Source organism: Euphorbia lathyris, chromosome 2 (assembly GCF_963576675.1).
Source record: "Euphorbia lathyris chromosome 2, ddEupLath1.1, whole genome shotgun sequence".
Taxonomy (NCBI): domain Eukaryota; kingdom Viridiplantae; phylum Streptophyta; class Magnoliopsida; order Malpighiales; family Euphorbiaceae; genus Euphorbia; species Euphorbia lathyris.
The window spans coordinates 44,337,486-44,363,064 of NC_088911.1; positions in this window are offsets into that span (position 1 = coordinate 44,337,486).

Consider the following 25,579-nt stretch of genomic DNA (forward strand, 5'->3'; position numbering starts at 1 on the left):
ATAGATAGGTTAAGTGAAATCTGTATTTCTACTCTTAAGCTATCACCTTGCAAGGATTTAGAGTCGAGTCTTCCACAAGCGATCCTTGGATATATCTCCCATTAATCGGGAGTGATAAATGCTCAATCCAATGAATAACTACCCTGACATTACCTCTTGTGACACCCAACCTTTGCAGTTCACACCCCAGAGTCATCTCTGTTAAGGATCGTGGGACCACAGGATCAAAGTCTCACATTCAGTAATTCAGGATGACCAATTAACATTCCTTTGAGTCTGAGGATTACTTATACCTATTAATACCAATGAGATGAACAGGTGACAAGGATGAATCTACCCATCCTGTTATCTCAAATCGGATCCCCAATCCTAATGAACGACGTTTCATCGGATCTATGTAACTGTCTAGATATCTATATATATGAAGCTTGTGAGATCAGCTTTCTGTCGGACAGAAGACATTGTTACATACAAGTCTCAATAGTGATATATTAATCCTAAACATATCACTTGACTTGGGGTGGTTTTAAGTTTATTAGTTTATTATAAAGTTTTGTCTCACTTCATGCTTGTATGAACACTTTATAATCACTTTAAACAAACTTACGGATTTCCTTTTATTAGACTTTATTTAGTGCTTAAAAGGGATTGCCTTTATATAGCTATAAAACATATATCTCATTAAAACAAATGATATAAAGAACAATTCATTTACATTAAGTTTGTATCCTGCAACAATTGACTATAGGACACTAAACCCCAACATACTCCCACTTGGACTAAAGCCAATTGTTTCTACAACTTATCCCAGTAGAAGTTAAATGACGATCATGTACTTTCTGGGTTAAAGGCTTTGTCAACGGATCTGCAACGTTGTCCTCTGTAGGTACTCTTTCTATTCTCACATCTCCTCTAGCCACAATCTCTCTAATGATGTGGTATCGCTTTAGGTAGTGCTTGGATGCATTATGAGACCGTGGTTCCTTTGCTTGCGCAATGGCTCCATTGTTATCACAGTACAGAGTAATGGGATTGACAATGTCAGGCACCACACCTAGTTCTGTAATGAACTTTCTAATCCAAACTGCTTCCTTTGCTGCTTCCGCAATAGCGATGTACTCTGACTCGGTCGTAGAGAAAGCTACGCTTCCCTGCTTGGAACTTTTCCAACTGACCGCGCCCCCATTCAAGATAAACAGGTATCCTGATTGGGATTTAAAATCATTCTCATTTGTGAGATGACTAGCGTCTGAAAATCCTTCAATTTTCAGATCTCCTTCTTCGTACACTAGGAACATATCTTTAGTCCTTCTCAAGTACTTAAGAATGTTCTTGACGGCAATCCAATGCTCGTCTCCCGGATTCCCTTGGTAACGACTCGTTACAGATAACGCGAACGCTACGTCAAGTCTAGTGCATAGCATAGCATACATAATCTAACCGATCGCGCTGGCGTACGGGACTACAGCCATGCGTCGTTTGTCATCATCAGTTTTAGGACATTGATGATTGTTTAACTTTACTCCATGTACCATGGGTAAGTTACCTCGTTTCGATTCAAGCATGCTAAACCGATTTAGCACATTTTCAATGTATGTAGCCTGTGAAAGACCAAGCAGTCTACGCGATCTATCCCTGTAGATCTTTATACCAAGTATATAGGCTGCTTCACCAAGGTCTTTCATTGAGAAGTTACCGGATAACCATACTTTCATCGATTGTAATAGAGCAATGTCATTTGCCATTAACAATATATCGTCCACATATAGTATGAGAAATGCTATAGAGCTCCCACTTGCTTTCTTGTAAATGCAAGCTTCTTCGCAATTTTGTTCGAAACCAAATTGTTTTATGGTTTCGTCAAAACGCTTATTCCAGCTTCTAGATGCTTGCTTGAGTCCATAAATGGATCTCTGAAGTTTGCAAACTTTATTTGCATCCTTTGATATGAAACCTTCAGGCTGCATCATGTATACATCCTCAAGCAGGTTTCCATTTAGGAAAGCTGTTTTCACATCCATTTGCCAAATCTCATAATCGTAGTGAGCGGCAATAGCAAGCATGATTCTGATTGATTTGGACATAGCAACAGGAGAGAAGGTTTCATCATAATCAACACCTTGTTTCTGACGATATCCTTTCGCTACCAACCTAGCCTTGTAGGTGCTAACCTTTCCATCCATGTCAGTCTTCTTTTTCAAGATCCACCTGCACCCAATGGGAATTATCCCTTCGGGTGGATCAACCAAAGTCCACACTTGGTTAGTATACATGGAATCCATTTCAGAATCCATGGCCTCAAGCCATGCTTTAGAATCTGGACTAGTAAGAGCCTCTTCGTAGTATTCGGGTTCGTCGTCTAACACGGGAACCTCGTTATCATCTCCCACTAGAAAACCATATCTAACTGGGAGTTCACGAACTCTTCATGATCTACGAATAGGTGCCACTTGAGTCTCATCTAATGGGACTTCTTCGGGTACCTCAACCGCTTCTGTTGTTTCAGTCGGTGTTTCTTCCTCTTGAACTTCGTCGAGTTCAATCACGCTTCCCTTTTGTGTTTCTTCGAGAAACTCTTTCTCTAAGAAGGTTGCGTATCTGGATACTATTACTTTCTGATCATCTGGGTGATAGAAGTAATACCCCATAGTTTCCTTAGGGTATCCAATGAAGAAACATTTATTAGATTTCGAATCTAGTTTGTCGGACACAATACGTTTGACAAACGCTGAACAACCCCATACTCTCATGAATGAGAACACGGGTTTCCTACCAACGAACAATTCATATGGTATGGAACTAGCAGATTTAGTTGGTACTCGATTTAGGGTGAAGAGGGTAGTTTCTAAGGCATAGCCCCAGAACGTCTTTGGAAGTAAGGCCATGCTCATCATGGATCGTACCATATCTAATAGGGTACAGTTTCTCCTCTCGGATACACCATTGTGTTGTGGTGTATAGGGAGGTGTCCATTATGAGCATATCCAACATTCAGTTAGATAATTCAGAAAATCATCTGAAAGATATTCGCCACCTCGATCGGATCGAAGTGTCTTTATTTTCTTTCCTAATTGATTTTCTACTTCATTCTTGAAGCATTTGAACTTGTCAAAGGCTTCTGATTTGTGCCTCATCAAGTAGATGTAACCATATCGAGTATGGTCATCTATGAAGCTTATGAAGTATCTGAATCCTCCTCTTGCTTGAACTGACATAGGACCGCATACATCTGAATGAATGAGTCCTAGAGTGTCTGATACACGCTCACCTTTATTGCTAAAGGGTGTCTTTGTCATTTTACCTTTTAAACATGATTCGCATATTTCCAATGATTCGGAATCGATTGGATCTATAAGCCCATCTGAATGTAGCTTTAGCATGCGTCTCTTGTTTATATGGCCTAAACGACAATGCCACAAGTAAGTTGAATTATCTATCTTATGTCTTTTGGTATCAATTGCAAAAACAGGAGTTTTATCATCTAACACATAAATCCCATTTTGTGATATTCCTGAAAAATAAAAGATCGAATCTTTATAAAAATTGCAACTATTGTTCTTTATTGAAATATGAAAATCATCGTCAACAAGACAGCTAATAGAAATAATGTTACGAGACATCTCAGGAACGTATAAACAATTCCTTAATTCTATTACAAGCCCAGAGGGCAAAAGTAAAACATAATCTCCAATTGCGAGGGCGGCAACTCTTGCTCCATTTCCCACTCGCAAGTTTATGCTTCCTTTCTTAAGTTCCTTAGTCTGTTTTAGCTCCTGCATATTTGTACAAATATGAGATCCACATCCGGTATCAAGTACCCAAGATTCAGACAATGAAACTGTATTTATTTCAATATAAAACATACCAGATGTAGAAGCACTGCCTTCTCCCTTCTTGTGGGTGGCTAGATACTCCTTGCAGTTTCTCTTCCAATGCCCGTCTTTACCACAGAAGTGGCATTCTCCTTTGGGCTTCTTCACTTCCTTTCCCTTGGACACAGCTTTCTTACCTTTCTTGGGATGTATAGGATTGGGAAAATTCCCTTTCCTTTTCTTCGATCCCTCAATTACAAGAGCCGGTATGGTCTTGTCTTTCTTCATATTGGGCTCAACTGACTTGAGCATGTTTGCAAGCTCTTCAAGAGAGGTTTGCAAGTCATTCATCTGATAGTTCATAATGAACTGTGAATAACTTTCTGGGAGGGATTGAAGAATTAAGTCAACACTTAATTCGTTATCCATCGCAAATCCAATACTAGAAAGTTTGGTAATGTAGCCAATCATCTTGACACAATGTGTCATGACTGATGTGCCCTCTTGCATCCTGCAACGATATAACAGCTTGGATATCTCGTAGCGTTCGCACCTGGTTTGTTTCCCAAACAATTCCTTTAGGTGCATGATGATGGAATAGGCATTCATCTCCTCATGTTGCCTTTGTAATTCCGATGTCATCGATGCAAGTATGATGCATCCGGCATGATCGTCATCAGCCTTGTGCTTCTGGTAAGCATCAATTTCCTCGATGGGAGCATCATCTTCAGGGACAGGGGGTATCGATGTATCAAGTACATACCCAATTTTCTCGAACTTCAAAACAATTTTGAGGTTGCGAAACCAGTCGGTGAAGTTTGAACCATTCAGTTTGTTATCGGTAAGAATGTTTTGCAGATTGGTTTTAGTCATGATTTTAAGAGTGTGTGTTTAAACAAAACCTGAGAGTGAGAAAGAGTAAACGTATGTCATTCATTTGCTTTAAAGTATAACAATCTAAAATTATAGGCCTTTTAATTTATTTCAGATTGCTCCCACTATTTTGCCAAATTAATAACCCTCCATATTAATTCGAAGAATTTCACAAATCCTTTAGTGATCTAGGATCCTAACTCCTGAGATTTCGCCTTGACTTTAGCCAACAAGCTAGTCCCATTCGTTAGGTAGATTCATGCAATCAATCACATCTCGAATGTGATTCCTAGGTTATTGGGTTACTAACCACATTAGTAACTAATATGTCATTCATATTAATCCCAACCATCTTGCCCATTAGTTTATGACAACATGAGTTTGCTCATCCAATTATCATAATCTAATTTAAGTACTACCCCATATTCATGAAAGAACGATTTTCGATAATCCATGTGTTACCATAAGACCCCGAGCTTGACTTTAGCCAATAACCCAAAGGCCCCCAGTACTGCCGGCTGAATTATAATATTAGGGAGGGGCAACCGTTTTTAATAACTTGCTTATTTACTTAACTTTTTAATGAGGGATTTTTTATTTAAGTCTCATAATCTAACTTAGTCTTGATTTGCTTTAGCATACATCAGACACACATACATACATACATTGGTGTTATGGACATATCATCTAAATTATTCCGTCGAGCCAGAGACGGAATAAAAAGGCCAAACCTAAGGAAATACTAACTATTACATATTTCTCTTTAGGTCCCCCGTCTTCTCCATGGCGCCTTGAAATTACATATTAATTTCTATACTACTATAAGAAAACTTCAACTGAATTGAAGGGAATTAGATGAGAGGAGAAATTACAATAGATAGTAGAAAGGCAGGACGTGCAGGCCCTATTTCAAAAAAATACCAAAAGACTAAAAGAGGGTCCAAATATGTCCATAACTCCAAACATGCAAAGACTCAATTAAATAAATTTAATTGGTTGATTACATAACTGTCTTATGTAATATTTAGGTTAATCACATTAACTCGTCAAATTAACTTTCATCCAATTTTACATCTTATCGTTTCGTATCTTTATATTAACCCTTAGATTAATATAACCATATAAAACGTCGATTATGCATGTCCCAATTATTTTGATTTCAATTTATTTAACGCTTTGATTTACAACTTGGTAAAAATAAACTTTTAAACGAATTTTTCATTCGATAATCAAAACAGAAAACTATTGATTTCCGAAACATATATATATATATATATATATATAAATTATTTACAAGCCGATTTTAACAATTAAAATCAAGTGGGATTCGGGCTTGGGCCCGAAACTGGGCTGCTGCCGTTTGGCAGCAGTCGCGCGACAGCGGCTGGTCGCGCCGTGAGGCGCGACCCGAGCCGCTTTTTTTTTTATAAAATATAAATATATATATATCAGTTTTTAAAACAGTTTTAAAAACGTTTTTCAGAAATAGGAAAAACTACAATAGATTTCCGTTTTATCTTTTAGAATTAATAAAACTAATTTTATTAACCTAACTATAAAACAAATAGATTTTGTTATAATGATTATCAACCGAAATAATTAGGAACATACGCATAATCAATTTTAATTAACAATTAACTAAAATTTATTTATCTTTAGAATTAATTAACCAAACAATTTGTTAATTAATCCTAACCATAAATATTTATTCAATCCTATTGAAAAACTTCTAAATTTTCATATATGAAATAACGGATTTAACGATGGCTCTGATACCATTGTTGGAAATTAAGGCTAAGGTATAGCAGCGGAAATATAAAATTTTAGCCTATTTCCTTCCATAGGATCCGTTAATCGTTATTTCATATAAAGAGGGATAAGAAGGAATACCTTTCGATGAACAATCTACCGTTGTTAAAGAAGCGCCCACAATTCTTCTCCTAGATTCCAACCACAAAGTATAACACGGTGAGGTTAAGATGAAATCAACCCTTATGAGATGCAACCAAAATAGATTGCCTCTAATTAACCAACACAAGATCAAAGAGAAAAGGAGATGAATGAGATTAATCAATTGACGGAAGCCGTATGAATTCTTGTCCACGAACTAGGGGATGCGAATTCACTCTCTCTCTTTTAATGTAGGTTTCGAAAATCACATAAAGGGGAGTTAGGAGGCTTAGTCGAAATTCTCATAAGGAAGGGGTATATATAGTTGCTTGTATCTAAACCCTAGTTAGATAGGAATAGGTTACTTAATAGGAATTCCATTCGGAATAGGATTCCTAATTATTATCTTATAATATATCAAATACATTTAGGATAATAATAAATAACCTAATTGGATAATAATAGGAGTATATTAATCTAATTAAAACTCCTAACTTAATTATCTCTTAATTAATTTAATTCACAAACCTAATCAAATTAGGATTAATGGAATTAAAATAATTCCTTATTTCTATATATAAATTTCGGCCCCCTCCATTTAAACAGGCCTTACTGGGATCAATTGGGCTTCCATCTATTAATCACATCCATCTCTCTTTTGGTTCCAAGTCTTATGTGTGATCCATTAGGTTCTTACTACTTCTGGCCGTATGCAACTATTAAATTAATTTCTTCAAGAATTATATTTAATCCTTGAATAACGGAATGATGTACTGAGTATGTTATTGGCAAGTCTGTAATCATTCCCCCAGAGTCCGTTAAGAAGACAGGTTGATTCTATCGTTAACCCTTCCGTATTAGTTACAGTATAATTCGATCCTTCATCAACTATATCCTTGAACTGAATCTTATGACTATGGGTGATGTCAAGTCACATATAGCGAGACGTTTGTTTTACTTGTACAGGCCGAGTCAACTCAAATAGATAGGTTAAGTGAAATCTGTATTTCTACTCTTAAGCTATCACCTTGCAAGGATTTAGAGTCGAGTCTTCCACAAGCGATCCTTGGATATATCTCCCATTAATCGGGAGTGATAAATGCTCAATCCAATGAATAACTACCCTGACATTACCTCTTGTGACACCCAACCTTTGCAGTTCACACCCCAGAGTCATCTCTGTTAAGGATCGTGGGACCACAGGATCAAAGTCTCACATTCAGTAATTCAGGATGACCAATTAACATTCCTTTGAGTCTGAGGATTACTTATACCTATTAATACCAATGAGATGAACAGGTGACAAGGATGAATCTACCCATCCTGTTATCTCAAATCGGATCCCCAATCCTAATGAACGACGTTTCATCGGATCTATGTAACTGTCTAGATATCTATATATATGAAGCTTGTGAGATCAGCTTTCTGTCGGACAGAAGACATTGTTACATACAAGTCTCAACAGTGATATATCAATCCTAAACATATCACTTGACTTGGGGTGGTTTTAAGTTTATTAGTTTATTATAAAGTTTTGTCTCACTTCATGCTTGTATGAACACTTTATAATCACTTTAAACAAACCTACAGATTTCCTTTTATTAGACTTTATTTAGTGCTTAAAAGGGATTGCCTTTATATAGTTATAAAACATATATCTCATTAAAACAAATGATATAAAGAACAATTCATTTACATTAAGTTTGTATCCTGCAACAATTGACTATAGGACACTAAACCCCAACATATTCCACCTCCTCCCTATGTACCACCTGTTCCTCATCCAGCAAGGCTTGTGAATCAAAAGTTGAAAGAGGAAAACTCCAAAATCCTTGATACATTGAGAAAGTTACACATCAATATTCCATTTGTGGAAGCTCTAGCTCAGATGCCAAAGTATGCCAAGTTCTTGAAGGATATTCTGTCCAACAAGAAAAAGCTTGAGAACATCTCCATGATCAAACTGAATCGAGACTGTTCCTCAATACTACAGAACAGGCAGCAGCTTCCTAAAAAGCTCAAAGATCCAGGGAGTTTCTCAATCCCTTATTCCATTGGTAAATTGAATATTGAAAATGCATTGTGTGACCTTGGAGCTAGTATCAATCTTATGCCGTATTCTGTTTATGCTAGGCTAGGCTTGGGAGAACCTCAACCTACTAGGATGTCGATTCAATTAGCAGATAGGTTTGTACGTTATCCTAGGGGAATTGTGGAGGATGTGCTAGTTAAAATAGGGAAATTCATATTACCCGTAGACTTTATTATCATGGACATAGATGAGGATTTGCATGTGCCCATCATTTTAGGCAGACCATTTTTAGCTACGGGTAGGGCCTTGATAGATGTTGAAAAGGGACAATTGTTTTTAAGGATAAATGGTGAAGAAATAATTTTTAGGATGAATGAGGCCATGAGGCGTGCTAACTCAAGTGATGATACATGCTATTTTTTTGGATGCATGCCATACCTCGTCTGTTTTGCAGGACTATCACCAAGACACTTTGGAAACACTGCTGGGGGAAGAAGTGAATATCTGTGAAGGAACAGGCTGTTCCCTAGAAACAGCAACAAAAGCACCATTTCCACCAAACACAACTGGGCTCTCACTCAAAGAACCACCTGATATACCCACCCCAAAAAGGTGGCGTGATAAAAAGATTCAAGGGAAGGAATTCCATGAAGGGCAGAAAGTGCTCGTGTATAGTTCCAGGTTGAGGCTGTTCCCTGAAAAATTGAAGTGCATATGGTCTGGACCTTACATTGTGAACAAGGTGTTCCTTAATGGGGCTGTAGAAATTTTTAAACCAGGAGTAGTTGAGGCCGTCCACTTCCAGGATCCACCATGACTCAAAGAGAACAGTGTGTTCACTGCAAACACCAATTGCAGCAAACTAATTGGGCAACCCCCAATTTATCTATCCCTTAGTTAGATTTGTGCTAAATTCCTTTTTAATTTTGTTATTTTTATGCACTAACATGACTAATGTTGAATTTTGTGGTTCTTCCTAAATTTTGTTGGCAAAGGTTTTAAACTTTCATTTCCTAAAATTAGGATGGAGTTTGAATTTTTACCAAATTAATTTGGGGGTGTTTGCTGTCTTCCTCTTTTGGTAACGAATCTAACCCTACTTCTAATTTCTTGTTTACTGCATGCTTGTTGATAATCTGCAAATTTCCACTCTCACGGTGTTTAAGTTTAACATTGAGGACAATGTTATATTTTAATTTGGGGGTGGGGAAAGAAAATGAATATCTTGATATATTTGTTGTGAGAACGGGATAAAAGCCCTAAAATTTTGATGAAAACTGTGATTGAAAGGTGAAATTAGCTTGTGAAAATTTGAGGAAACTCAAAATTAGACACTTGCTTGATATGGTTGTTAGTGTGTCATTCGAACCACAAATGTTGTGTCATTCCCTTTCTTTTTCTATCTTGTAAATGTTAGTACATGTTCGCAGTTTTTCTTAATTCCTCGTACTTTGTGTTAAATGTCTAAAAATTCTGTGTTGTTCTCTGTTTCTGAATAGCATGTTCTGTTTCTAGTTTTTGCTCTCTGTTTTTCCTTTCTTTCTGTATATAGCAGCAGAATAATATATATATTAAAAAAAAGACTTTCAATTGCCAATCAATGATTGCATGCTTGCACCTCAAATTTAGTGTGTGGTGAACCCAGTGATAATTCAATTTTCAAAAGATAGAAGTTCTGAAAATTTTGGGTTTTAATTCAAAATTCAATTAGAGGACCTTAAGCCCTAGTGCATGTAAAAGCCCTAAATTGTGAGAACTTGAGCCTACATTAGCATGTAAATGCATTGATTCTTTGTGAGAGGGCTAGTACATATTGTCTTTAGGTAGGTTTTGCTTTGGTTGCCTAGTCAAAATGGTAAAATTTTGGAAGAACATAGAATGAAAAAGGCATTTAGATCCCAAATTCACTCCACAAAAAGCTTACCCGTGCATTGCACTCACACTTTTAGGATAACCAACTTGTGCCTTAGCCTATTCTTTCTGAAACACTACTTAAAGGAACCAATTCCCTTCACTTTAATCCCAAAATGCCTTGAATTTATCTCATGCCTTAGAACAAGCTGCTCTAGTTAAAGAAAAATACATTTTTGAGAAAATCTGAGTGTGTAATGATAAAATTGTTGAGATGATGACATTTAAGGGATGATGATGGAGTGAGGACCATTTTTTGAATAAGGTTAAAAGAAAAAAAAATAAAAATAAAAATCCCAAATAGAAATTTTAGAAGATGACAAAAATATCTTTGAATAAAGTATTTTCATTTTCAGGACACATGTTCATATCTTGAGCCTGGAATGAAATGTTTGGATGGTTGTCTGTGGTGTGTTTGAAGAATAGTTTGGCCAATGTTCTGAAACAGGCTGTGCAGAGTGATTAGGTTGTGGCAGAATTGCTTAGTGTTAAGAACTGAGTATGGTTGAATTTCATTGCATGTAGACAGAATTCTTACACTTAAATTGCCATTCACTTCCATACCTTAGCCTTAGCCTAATATTACAACCTATGTTTAAGACCTTTTGACTATGTTTGGATAATTTTTAATCCGTGGAGATAAGGCCAATAAGCAAAATCATAGCCTATTGATGTGTGTACTGAGCTGAGGAGTGAAGTTCCATTCCCTTCCTTGTGGCAACAAAGGCCATTTGAGAGTGAGTGAAAATTCCTTCCTTGGTGAGGCGCTTTGGGGCATACAAGTTGTTTGATTGAATTTTGAAGTTCAACCTTAAGCTTTGATGAATTTCTTGAATTGGAATGCATGTTTTAGATATGGTCTAACCACATTTTTATCAAGGTCTTGTGTGCTAATCAAAGGTTGAGTTAGTTGAAAGTTGAATAAAGTTCTGCTGTTGTTGTTTTTTTTCTTTTTTGTTCTCTATTATCTCTTCTAGATCTGTTCCAGTTCTTGTTCTTATGTTTTCTCCATTGCCTTGTTTCTATGTCATTCCCTTTTGTTTTTATTTTCTGTGCTTTTCCCTTTTTGTTGTTCTTTTCTCTATTTTCTGTTGTGTTTGCTTTAGGACAAGCAAAAGTTCAATTTGGGGGTATTTGACGGGTTCATAATTGACCCTAATAACCATATTTTATTTCACTAAAAATGAGCTTATGGGATGTTAATTGTTATCAATTTAGGACTAAATAACCCTTATTGCAGATTTTGTGAAGAAAAATGGAAACTGCTGTCAAACAGCCCGTTGCAGGACAAATTAAAGGGAAATCTATGGACCAAAGGGTAATAGCATGTAAAGAGATGGAAGACAGCTAAGGAAAGACGTGGGACCAGTGGAGATCTAGCTTATTGAAGAAGATTAGGGCCTTGAAGTGTTCAAGTGGCCATAATCTGTCAGAACGGCTGTTTAGTGTACTTTTTAGTACTTTTTAGTATATTTTATGTTTCTTTCCTCCTAATTAAATAGATTACTGTGTGAGGACAGATGGATAACTTTTTGGGGAGCTAAAACTTCATCTTCACGAGAGTTCTCTTTAATTTTGGAGACCTAACTTCATTAATGGAGATTTATTGTAGTTTCTGTGGTTGTTCACTCATCATTATGAGTGAGTAGTCAACTGAACGGGCTTGGCCAGCAAGGGCTGGTTATGTAAGTCTTCTATTTTTCTTATTTATGAATGAATGTTGATATATGTTGATGTGCTTGACAAATCCTTAACTCCATTGCTAAATGCATGTATGTTAGTGTTAGATGCATGATAGGACACTACTTTCATCTTCACGGAACTATTTGTCAAGCATTCAACCCCGAAACAGAGATGTCAGGAGGTTGAATCAAGGGTTTTCTTCATTGAAATGCTGTTTAGATGATAATGCAAGAAAGAACCAACATTAAGGGCCCTTAATGTTGTAGTACATCTTAGAATCTTAAGAACACACGAAAGTTGACTTAAGTGAGCTTTAAAACAGAGACCTTGACTTCACTTTATGTCATTCATGAATAAATAGGATGTTTAGAGGCTGAAAGTAACCTGTTCCGCTGTGGCCTAGCCTGTCCTCTCTTTTTATCATAACCAAAACACATTTTCTGAGACTGAATCTTTATCATTAGTATTTCTATTCACCATATCAAATCTTTTCTCAACTAAAGAAAATCACACACCATGAACACCCTGTTCTGCAAGGTTTTTCTAGTAAAATTTGGTCATCAATCCCTGTGGATACGATACTCAACTTATCACTTTATTACTTGTATCTAGTGCACTTGCTAGAGTCTCATCTGAGGACAACATCACATACGAAGGAACCAACAAGGTGAAAGAATCCAAGGTGAACCAGCATATGAGATTGTACGAGCTGTCCGAAATGAACGATGATGAAGGGATCTCAGACATGAATGCAAGATTCACAAACATCATCAACGAGCTCAAGAGACTTGGGAAGATCTTCACTGAGGAAGAACAAGTCAAGAAGATTCTTAGGAGTCTTCCTAAAAGCTGGCAAGCAAAGAAGACCGCTGTTGAGGAAGCTCAAGACTTAACCACATATAAGTATGATGAACTCATCGGCTCACTGCTGACCCATGAGATCTCGATGAAGAATTTCGAGGTGAAGGAAAAGTCTGAAGACAAGAAGCAAAAGTCTCTTGTCATGAAAGCTGACTCCACTGATGGGAGCTCAACAGACGATGAAGAGATGGCTATGTTTACTAGAAAGATGAAAAGGCTGTTTAAAAAGAATGACAAATATTCTAAGAAGCCCTATAAGAAGTTTGATAAGTACAAAGCTGACACCAGCGACAACAAGTACAAGAAGGACAGCTCAAAGCCCATTACATGCTTTGAATGTCATCAAACTGGCCATATCAAGTCAAGCTGTCCCTCGCTGAGGAAAGAAAGAAAGAACAGCAAGAAGGCAATGGTGGCAACTTGGAGTGATAGTGATGATTCATCATCATCTGAAGCTGATGCCACTGAGTCAGCAAAGATTTGTTTCATGGCTGACGAACTTGCTGAGCCATGTGTTTCTGAGCATGCTGACCCCTCCATTGCATCTGACAATGAGGAACATTCAACTGAGGTAATATCACTACCCTTGCTCAGAAATGAAATGGTTAATGCCCTGAGTGACCTCTACACACTTGTCAAAAAGTGTAATAAAAAGGTTAGAGCACTCAGCAGGCAATGTGACGAGGTTGAGGAGGTCAAACTGAGTGACCTTCGATATCTTCTTCAGGACAACTCAGATTTGCATAGTAACATTGGAATTATGCAAAAGTTTGTCTCTGAGGTCCAATCAGATTCTAAGAAACTGAGAAAGGACGTCACATCTATTCAGAACCAACTAAAGGTTCCAAACAAAAGAAATATTCCTCTGAATACTCAGTACCGAAGTACTGGTCAGCAGAGATGGAATCCTCAGCGGAATGTCCAGTGTGACTTCTGTGGGAAGAAAGGACACACCACAAAGGTGTGCTGGCACGCTCAGCACTGGGGTGCTGACCAGTCAGTGAGACATCCTAAACGGAAGGTCAGCTGTGACTTCTGTGGAAAGAATGGCCATACTATCCAAGTATGTCGCCATAAAATAAAATATGATGCTTTACCTGTTGAACCTAACAAGCCAGGACCCAAAAAGAATTGGGTACCTAAAAGTAACTAGTTACATTGCAGGTAAGCCTGAGGTGTGCTGAGAAGTAAAAAATGTGGTATATTGACAGCGCATGCTCGAGGCATATGACTGGTGATGAAACTCATTTCATCACATTTGAGCGTAAACCAGGAGGAAACGTAAGTTTTGGAGACAACCAGAATGGTAAGATAGTAGGGTCAGGAACCGTTGGAGGTAATCCTACTATTGAGTCTGTCTCCCTAGTCAGCGGACTCAAATATAACTTACTCAGCGTAGCTCAGCTATGTGACAATGGGAGAAAAGTTATATTTGATGACACTAGATGTAAAATATTCGAGGGTAAAACGAATGAGTTAATATTAACTGCCCCTCGTATTGATAATGTCTTCATGCTGAACATAGAGAAAAAGTTTTCAAAAACTGTATGCTTAGTATCAAAGGAAGAAAATTCCTGGCTATAGCACAAGAGACTTGGTCATGTAAGCATGGACCTCCTGGCCAAATTAGCAAGAAAGCAATTGGTTGAGGGACTGCCAGAACTTAAATTTGAAAAAGATCAATTATGCCACGCTTGCCAAGCTGGAAAACAAACCAAACAATCTTTTCATAGTAAAAACATTGTCTCAACTAAGCATCCATTAGAGTTACTACACTTGGATCTCTTCGGCCCAGTCCAGTCGCTGAGCTTGGGTGGAAGAAGATTTTCCTTAGTCATTGTAGATGACTTTTCTCGGTACACTTGGATCATCTTGCTGAGTAGCAAGGATGAGACCTTTGAGACATTTTCAAATTTGGTAAGAAAACTTGAAAATGACAAAGACCTAAAATTGGCTTACATCCGAAGTGATAATGGTGGAGAATTCAAGAACCAACAGTTTGTTGAATTCTATGAAACCAACGGCATTGACCATAATTTTTCTGCTCCTAGAACGCCTCAACAAAATGGGGTTGTTGAAAGGAAGAACAAAACCTTGGTTGAAATAGCCAGGACAATGCTGAGTGAGCATGGGCTTCCAAAGTACTTTTGGGGAGAAGCTGTCAACACAGCGTGCTATATTCTTAATAGGGCTCTTGTTAGACCTATACTAAAGAAAACTCCCTACGAACTTTGGAAAGGACGAAAGCCCAATATTGGATACTTTCGTGCCTTTGGCTGTAAATGCTTTATTTTGAATACCAAAGATAGCTTATCTAAGTTTGACTCAAAAGCTGATGAAGCTATCTTTTTAGGCTACTCAACAAACAGCAAAGCATACAGAGTTTTCAATAAACGAACTCAAGTTTTAGAAGAGTCAGTACATGTTGAGTTCGACAAAACTAACCCTGCAGGAAGATATCAGCCGCTGACTGAGGATGATCCCCACTCAGTACCCGCTGATCAAGATACAGCCGCTGAGTCATTCCCTCAAGGGCTGACCAACGGTAAAAGTGAACCTAAAATTGTTTTCACTGACCAGTCTACACCTGCAGAGATTATTGAAACACAGACAGCACAAGACATCAATCTACCAAAGGAGATAAGGATACCAAGAGGACACTCAGAGAGTGCTATTCTTGATGCCACTGAGAATACCCTGATGACAAGAAATCAACTCAGGAGATACCTCAGCAACGTAGCCTTCGTCTTAGTTCAGGAACCAAAGAATTTCGCTGAAGCTGAGCACGATGAATTTTGGATGAGCGCCATGCAAGAAGAACTTGATCAATTCAGAAGAAATGATGTATGGGAGCTAGTGCCACATCCAAGGAGTCAGAAGACCATTGGAACAAGATGGGTCTTCCGCAACAAGCTGGATGAACAAGGAAACGTAGTCAGGAACAAAGTGCGACTTGTAGCTCAGGGCTACAGTCAACAAGAAGGTATTGACTATGGTGAGACCTTTGCCCCAGTGGCAAGGTTAGAGGCTATTAGAATCTTATGTGCATATGCATCTTATATGAACTTTAAGTTATTTCAAATGGATGTTAAGAGTGAATTTCTTAATGGAGTTATAAACGAGGAAGTTTATGTTAACCAATCTCCAGGGTTTGAGGACCCTAAGTTCCCAGACCACGTTTATAAACTCAAAAAGGCTCTGTACGGCCTCAAGCAAGCACCATGTGCTTGGTATGAAAGGCTGACCAGTTTCCTGCTGACTAGAAATTATGTCAGAGGCAAAGCTGATACAACCTTATTCATTAAGAGAAAGGGGAAAGATACCCTGTTGGCTCAAATTTATGTTGATGATATTATTTTTGGTGCAATTAATGAGTCAATGTGCAAGGAATTTAGCAAACAAATGCAGACTGAGTTTGAAATGTCAATGATGGGAGAACTCAACTTCTTCCTTGGACTTCAAATTAAACAAGGAAAAAATGGCATCTTCATCAGTCAAGCTAAATATGCCAAGGAGATATTGAAGAAATATGATCTTGAAAATTGGAAGCCAATATCTACTCCTATGGGCACTGACACTGTCCTATGCGCTGACGAAAATGGTAAGTCAGTAGACAGCAAATTGTACCGAGGTATGATTGGCTCTCTACTTTACTTAACAGCGAGTAGACCGGACATTCAGTTCTCAGTATGCTACTGTGCTAGATATCAATCTAACCCTAAGGAAACTCATTACATAGCTATAAAAAGAATCCTTAGATATTTGCAAAGCTCAGTGAACGCATGTTTATGGTATCCCAACACGCATGATTTCACACTCGTTGGATACACTGACGCTGACTATGGACGAGACAAGCTTGAACGAAAAAGCACCTCTGGAGGATGCCACTTCCTAGGGAGCTGTCTTGTATCCTGGTTCAGCAAGAAGCAGGCATCAGTAGCCTTGTCTACCACTGAAGCTGAGTACATTGCTGCTGGAAAATGTGTTGCTCAAGTCCTATGGATTAAGCAACAGCTTGAAGACTATGGTGTTCAAACAAAGACAATTGAGGTCAAATGTGACAACAAAAGTGCAATTGATCTATCAAAGAACCCAATTCAGCACAGCAGGATGAAGCATGTCAGCATCAGACATCACTTCATTAGAGACCATGTACTCAAGGGTGAGATCAAGCTGACCTATGTCCTAACGGATGAGCAGCTTGCGGATATCTTCACGAAGCCACTGGCTCGTGAGCAGTTCAACATACTGAGAGAAGCCATTGGTATGTTTAATCCTCTTCAGTAAATTCCAGTTCTAAATATATATTCATGCTGAGTGAATTACCATGCTGAATGATTTATGCTATTACTTGCTGAGTGAATAGATGTATGCTGAGTGTTTAATGCTAAATGAATGAATATCACATGCTGAGCAAATATGCGCACTGAGTAGTTACCTCAAACTGTGCAACCAATTACTTAAACCATCCGTTTATATAAAACTGACTACTCAGAATATAGAACGATTAGGATTGTCACACTGAGTAAATTGATCCGTTGCATTGAATGCAAAAGAACGCGTATAGACACCTAGGATGACGTATGCGCCGAATGTGTCATAAATGCCAGGATTCTTGTCGGTTGAATATCCCAAGGGCAAAACTGACACATGGATTCGATAAGACCAATCTCTCACCTCTATAAATAGTGGGCAAATCCCCACCTTTATTTCTTTACGCTTACAGAATTCTCTGCCATTAATACTTTCTCTCTCAAAAAAACTTCAAATCCTTCCAATCTTCTCTGCGAAAATGACGAACGTTTCTGTAAACATCTCCGATGCCGGTGACCGATCTGCTGGAAACCCTAAGCCTCCTACCCAGCATGATCAAACTAAAGCTACCACATCGAGGAAGAAAATCCAGACTGAGCAAGGTACCTCCTCCAAGGGAAAGAAACCTAAGCAACGAACATATACCAGGGTCTATGAGAACATCAGGGAATACAAGATTGACTACTCAAGGTGGTTCTTAGAAGAATTTGTGGAAACTGAGCAACCATTCTGTGAGTGGATCTCAAAGAATGGCTGGACCGAGCTGTTCTCAATAAGAGATCCTACCTACACTGACTTGGTGAGGGAATTCTACCACCACCTTCGTGTCGCTGATGACAACCAGGACCGCTTAGTCACCAAGGTGAAGGACAAAACCATCTTCATAAATCCCACCTATTTAGCCAGCCTTCTGAAACTTAAGAATGAAGGATCCATTCTTAGGAAGTCTGGAGATCAGGACAACACTGGGTACTCCACTACGTTCTGCAAACCTACTGGCCATGCTGGAGAAATCTCCAGTACTTCAATGGGCCAACACCAAAAGATGGCACACTACCTGCTGACCAATTATATCTTCCCGAAGATAAATTGCACCAGCTCAGCAACAAACTTTGAGCAATGCTTCATATGGCATATGCTGACTTACAAGCCCATCAACATGCCAGTATTCCTGATCGCCGGCTTTCAAAGGAGCACTGGAACTCTAAGGCTGGGTTCACTCATCACCAAAATCCTCCTGGACCACCGAGTGGACCTATCGCAGGAAACCAAAGCCAAAGGATCAGAGATAACTGCTGCTGCTCTGTTCGCTTTGAAATTTGATCAGCCAATTAAGAAAGCAAAAGGTGCTGCTGATCAGACCGCTGAGGGAACAGTGGTTAAAAAGAGCAGAAGAACCAAAGCTCCCACTGATAGGAAGAGGAAAGCTGTGCAAAGCACCTCTAAGGGAGATGTTCCTCCTCCAAAGAAACTGAGGGTTGTATCCAAAGGAACAGATGCTCAGCCCCAGCAAGGTCAAGCTGAGCCCAAGTCTGCTAAGAAAAGACCTAGGCAAGATGTGCCTGAGGCAGAAGAAAGAGCAGACGCTGATGAGGAATCACTGAGCAAGAAACAGAAGAACTCTTCGGAGTTAAGTCTAATTGATGCTCTACCTACTACCTTATTCGTACCCATCAACTCTCATTATGCCCAGAGTCAAGGCTTTGACCCTGAGCAACAGAACGATGAAGTTGAACTGGATGATCAGTTCATTGACCAGCTAGAAGAAGAATTAGAGGAAGAAGAGCAGGATGATGAGCAAGAACAATCTGACGAAGAAAGTGGTCAGGATGACACTGAGTCAGAAAGTGAAGATGAAGATGCTGAGCGAACTAACACTGAGTTGGCTGCAGACGAAGAAGCTGAGCACACAGAATAGCACAATACTGATCAGGGAGAACCTTCTCCATCTCAATCAATTCCCGCTGATCCCACTCCTCCAAGGACTTAGGGAAAAAGAAGAAGACTTGTAAAGGCACATCAGACTACAGTTTTGGACTTTACTGAAAACCAACCTGAGCTGACCCCTGATCCTTCACGTATCAAGCTAAAGTTTTTCATAAAACCTTCTACCTCTCTACCAGAGCAAACTGAAAAGCAAGTCTCTGTTTCTCTTCCACAAGAACAAGCCGACTTAAATGCTTCTGAAAATCCGACCAACACCGAGCAAGTTCTCGATGCCGATGCTGAACCTAGTCCTCAGCCGACTACGGAAATTCCTGCTCCAAGCAGCACTGAACCTATCCCATCTTCACCAATAAGTCAGCTTCAGCCTGACTCTGAACCTATCATCAATACTGTTGTTCAATCACTTCCCAAACCAACAGAACAAGTGCAGATTGATACACGAAGACCAGTCACTGAACCCGCTGGCACTTCAAATGCTGAGTTAAACTTAATGCCTCCACCAACTGGTCAAACTGATGAAAGCACATACAACTATCTCACTGCCACTGAGTCTGGTAGAAGGATCATTAATTCGGCGCAGGCCTTGATCCAAAACCTTCATCAGAACTCAGAAACTGCTGATGGGTCTGCCGATAATGAGTCCACTCAGCTCTCTCAAGCCACTCAACTTCTCAACGAGGTTCGAGGTCTAAAAGACCTACTGAGTGTCATTACCAATATCCAAGCTCAACAACCAAAGCAGGAGTCCATAACAAAGCTGGTTGAACTCCAGCTGACTATGGTTCAACACCTTAACTCCCTTCAGGGACAATTCCAAACCTTGTCAGCTGCGAATTCTGGGTATGCCACTTCAGCTAAAGTCCACCATCTATTCAACCAGCTGCAAACTGAGCAAGCAAAGACCAACGATCAGCTGGCTTCCTACTCTCAATGCTCAGTTGAGCAGATCGGCGAAGCTGTTCGCTTGCTGAATCTAAACAAGGAAGAGATGGAAACTGACCAACTGAAGCAGAATGAAATTCTCCAGTACTCACAACGTACTTTCACCCATATACATCATTCCAACATCCAGCGTCAGTACTATGACACAACATTGCTGAGAATGTTTCATCAGGCATTTGCTGCGCTGACGGACACCATAACTTGGGTAGGCAAATCACAAGAATATGTGCTGAGCATGCTCAGCTCATCCAACATTGAGGTTGATAAAGATGTACTGGAAGAGGGTGTCATTATTTTTGATGGCATAAATGCAAGCACCCTCAAGCTAAAAAACATGTCAGCTAAAATTACTGAAGCTGTCCAAACAAGCTCCTTCAGGCCTCCTCCTCCTCCCGATGCTGCCAAAACGGGGGAGAATGAACAAGCTAGAAGAATTCAGCAAGAGGATGCTATTGGAAGCAGTCAGCAAAAGCCTAAGAGCAAAAAGAAATAGAACTAGCTAGCTCAACTTTCTTAGTTTTATTTTCTATGTTTATTTTGCTTATGTATGCTGACTACTTTAAACTTAATACAATGCCTGCATTAATTTCTCAACTTGATTAAAATCTTATGTGATGTTGAGTTATTATATTTTATGTTTTACATCTTCAAATACATCAACCATGTTTATTATTTATAATGTTTGTTGATTGTATGCTGTTAACACTGTCTTGCATGCTATAAAACATTGTCTTATAAGACTCATTGAACAACAATATACTCAGCGTTCTCTGATAGTTAAATCTTCCGCTTAAAACTGAGTTAATAGAATATGTTCCATGAGCTGACCTTTATCTGAAAAACTGACCTTGGGCTTACTCAATTAAACCTTAAAATTAAAATGGTTAGAGTAAAACTGAGTCAGTAGCTCAACCCTTACGGGGGAGTTTATTAAGTTATAAAAGGTCAACTATCATAGGGGAGCTCAACACTGAGTTCTTCACTGAATAGTTTTGCCAACATCAAAATGAGGGAGTTTGTTGAAACACCTTTCCACATGATTTTGATTTGACAAAATTATTTAAGTATATGATTTAAAATATTCTAAACACACTAAGTTTAAATGCTTTGATTTATTATACTAATGTGTTTGTTCAATGTTAAGTTACTTATTTATAAGACACAAATATTAAAAGGCTAAAGGCCCAAAAGAAAGTCAAAGGCCCAAGTCAAAACAGATCAAGACCACTCGGCCCATGTAAGCAAAACACTGTCGTTGATGATAAAACGCAGCTCAGCATGAGAAGGATCGAGAAGACCTTTCTTGACTACTTCGGAACGAAGCTGCTGAGTTGAACGACAAAGAGTACAAGACAGCAGCTGAGCAAGAGCAACTTCCAGACAAAGTATTTCCACTTCGGGTAAAGTTCAGAAGACACAGAAAGCTGTCTGGTTGACTTTGCCGTAAAAGGAGAGACATTCTGCTGGACTGACCAAAAGCTGCTTAGCACTGACCGAAGACAGAAAATGCAAGAATCTGATTGGCCAACGGCACTGAAGCAGACTGAGTGACAACGACATGAAGCCGTTTCCCTCCAACGGTGATTTCGGTGCCTCAAGTGTCACTATAAATAGGCCTTTCAGTTGCTTTATTCGATGCAGATCTTCAACTAGCCATTACGCTAACCAAATTCATACTCGAAGAATCTGTGAGAAAAGCAAAGCAAATACTTACACCAATTTCCAGATTATTGTGTAAAATTCTAGAGTGATTTCCAATCATCTAAAGTGTCTTAGCAATTGTTGTTTAGGACAATCTTATTATCAATTGTTGTTTAGGACAATCTTATTATCAACTCGGTTATAGTACTCAGCGGTAGAATAGGAGTGAGTAGAGGTATAGAGGAAGGTACTCTTGTTATACTCAGCTTCTAATTGTAAAAGGTTTGGTGCTCTACCTTTAAAGAGCTCAGTAGAGAATTCGAAAGATCGGAACGTGTTCCGGGGACAGGACATAGGCATAGAGGCTGAACCTGGATAAATCTGCTGAGTAACATCTTTCTAACCTTAAACTCCTTTGATATATATATTGCTTGCTTAAATACTGACTAAGTAAAGAGGTCACGCTGAGTTGTGTGCATTGAGTATCTGAGTTCAGGAATAAACTCAAGTGCTATCTCCTGACTCAAGGAAAGAAGCTGACTTAGTCACCAGTTGACTAAGCTATTGTCTTAAGCTCACTCAGCGCGCTGTGTAAACCTTTTTTTAAAGAAAAAGAAGTCAGCCTCAACGTGCAAAATTTTAAATAGTTCCTATCCCCCCCTTGGAACTAACTTGTTACGTTATAAGGGACCAACATTTTACTCCCTGTGCCGGTCAGCGGGATTTCGAACAACTGGTCTTGTATTTCGTCAGCTCTTTCGGCCAAACAAAGGACCGCGATCACAACATGTTACCTTTTCCCACCAAAAATTCAAAGTAATAGTGGGTCTGAAAGATAAAGTGAATGAATTTAGGCATCGCTTCCTACTTGTCCGGAAGTTGGACGGGGACTTTCCATTCCAAGTGGTCTGGAATGAGGATCTCATGGACTCTGGTCGGTGGCTGAGGCCCCGGGAGATGCTGGAATCGGAGATTCAGTTGGTGAAGTACCTGAAGGGCTTGCCTGCGGGAAAGGATCAGAAAAAGGATGTGGACGAACTCATCGGTCACTTCCTTGCCTTAGGTTATTATATCTGGAATCAGTGGCGGATGGCTCAGCTGTGGGGATGGGTGGCGTCAGATTTCGAGAAGTGGAAGAGAGGGTACAATTTCTCAGCCGGTGAGCTTGCCGAATTGGAGTCGATAACCGTAAACGTTGCCGTTGTAGGTGAGGCGTGTGGGTGGCTTAGATGTGATAGTGATTTTACTTTCGTTTGGAAATATGCTAAGTATTTGACTCCTTTGTTGTTTTGCAGGTACCGGGAATCCTCAGGTGAGCATGGACTTTGATCCGGATGAGTTTGGTGTCGGTATCGAGAATACTGAGGAAGCTTTTGCTGGTGCTTCGGCTTCTCTGGCCTCATTCTCGTTGCTCGAAGATGCGAATCAAGTAATCCAGAGTATGGGCAGGGTGCTTTCCGTGGCTGATGATGGTGATATGGCAGCAGAGGTCCCCGAGGGGCTTCCCGTGAAAGAAAACGAGCTGATCAAGGCCGGGGAGGAACCAGAGGTTGTGCTCAAAGATAGTTCGGTTGGTGCGGGTCAGATTGAGGCTGTGTCATCCCGGAAGCGAAAAATGAGTAAGGGGAAAGAAGTGATTGGGAGTGAGAAGGAAGGGTTGGTCACGCATGACGTTGTTGGTGGTGCTGGTCAGGGTTCGAAGCGAACACGTGCCGAGGGGGAGGCCGAGTTGGCATGCGACGACCTTGTCGACAAGGTGGGTGATCATCCAGAGATGGTGAAGAGGATGGACGTGAAACTGGTGAAGTTTCGTGAGTTCGTCATGGGGTTATCGGTGCACGCAGACATGATGTTGTTGGATTTGCCGCGGGCGATGGCCCGGGTTGCCAGGGTCCCTGGAGAGTCATTTCAGATGGATGGTGTATCGAAGATGAATCTGGGGATAGAGACTTTGTCAGCGCTTGGTGTGGTAAGTTTTCCTTAATATGTTATGATTCATTTAAAGATCCGAGTTCCATTATGTTGTTTTTTCCGCAGGCCACCGCGAATGCTAATATGGTGTTCGACATGTGCGTTAATGATGAGAAAGTGTTTCAGGAGATGGAGCAAGGTCTGCGAGGTGTTGTGGCCGAGTTAGAGGCGGCGAATGTGAAGTTGGCTAGTGCTGGCGAGTTGCTGGAGCATCATGAAGCCAAGATTGCCAGTTTGTCCGATCAGCTGACGGAGGAAAAGAAGAAAAATTCCAAGCTGTTGCAGGCATTGGCGCGCGATGCCGAAGAGCTGTGTTGTCATAAGTTGCTGTTGAGGGCGGCAATCCTCTAGACTCGTCGCATCAAAAAGAATTTACTAGACAAGACCCGTCAGATTGTCACGCTGGTTGAGGAGAAGATGAGCGCGCAGATGGAGAACGAGAGAGTTCGTCGGGACCTCGAGGTAGCTCGGAAAGAGGTTGCTGAACTTCGTGCTTTCGCGAGGCAGCACGAAGAAAAACTCGTTAAGATGGACCGAATGATGCTGATCGCTGCTGCTCATACTGTCAGATATACTGTCCCTCCAGAGGTTGTATTTGCTCCGGATGTCTTCGACAAAGAGGCCCAATCAAAAGCTGTCGAATTTTGTGGGCGTTTTAAGAAGAAAAAATAGGCGAAGATAGTTTATCTTTTATTTGTTTTCTTCTGTAATGATGTATTCATACTTTTCGGATTTTGGAAGATCTTTTGGACGGGTTCTTTGAATTCTATCATTATACTTCTGCAATTGATCTGATGTTTACTTTTACTGAACTGTCTTTCACGTCCTGTCTTTCTGGGCTATAAATAGGAGTCGATTTTGTGTTCATTTTGGGTTACTTTGTTTGCTAGGATTTTTACTTGGTCGCTCTTTGACATATTCTTCTTTTGTAATGTCTCTTCGAGATATTGTCGATCCTGCCAGAGTGCTTGAGGTGAAAAAGGCGATATCAGCGATGCCACATCCCTATGTGTACTATCCGCCAACTGTGGATCATGACGGGGAGCGGAAATCCCGGTATGCCTCCCCGGTGTGGATGAAACGAGGTTCTAACTCACAAAAAAGAAATACGGAGAGTGAGAGTTCTACTCCGTATACTGGATCGATGACAGATTCCTGCGAAGTGGCGGTTAGTGCGTACTCTACGACCGAGAAAAAGATTTGGTCGCAAGATGGTATTGGCTTTCTCAACCCTGATGAGACGATCGCACCTATATTGAATCCGCACCCTTCGTGGATTAAGAGGCTTCTTGCCAATGAACTGGAAAGGGTGACAAATCTTCCTCCCGAATTTGAGTACCGACGTGTGGGATGCCATGCTTCGTCGTCTCGCCCATATGGCCCGACGTTTGTTGACCCTCTGAAGCCTCGTAGCGTGGTGTTCCTTGAGTTTGTCAGGCAAGGTTATCTCGGGCCTGTCCCGACGAACCCAAATCATCGCGTGACTCATGTTGGCAAGGCGTTCTTGTATCATAGGCAAAATGGGCATAATACTGACGAGTGTGCGGATTGGCGAGCAGTGCATCAAGATTTGATGGATGATGAGGCTATCCCTAATCCTGACTGTGCCAACGTGTTGCCTTAGTAGATGTTGGTTTTTTTTAGACGTACCCTGTTTGTGAGCGGTTTCTATTTACGCTTCTAGATTTCTGTACTGGATATG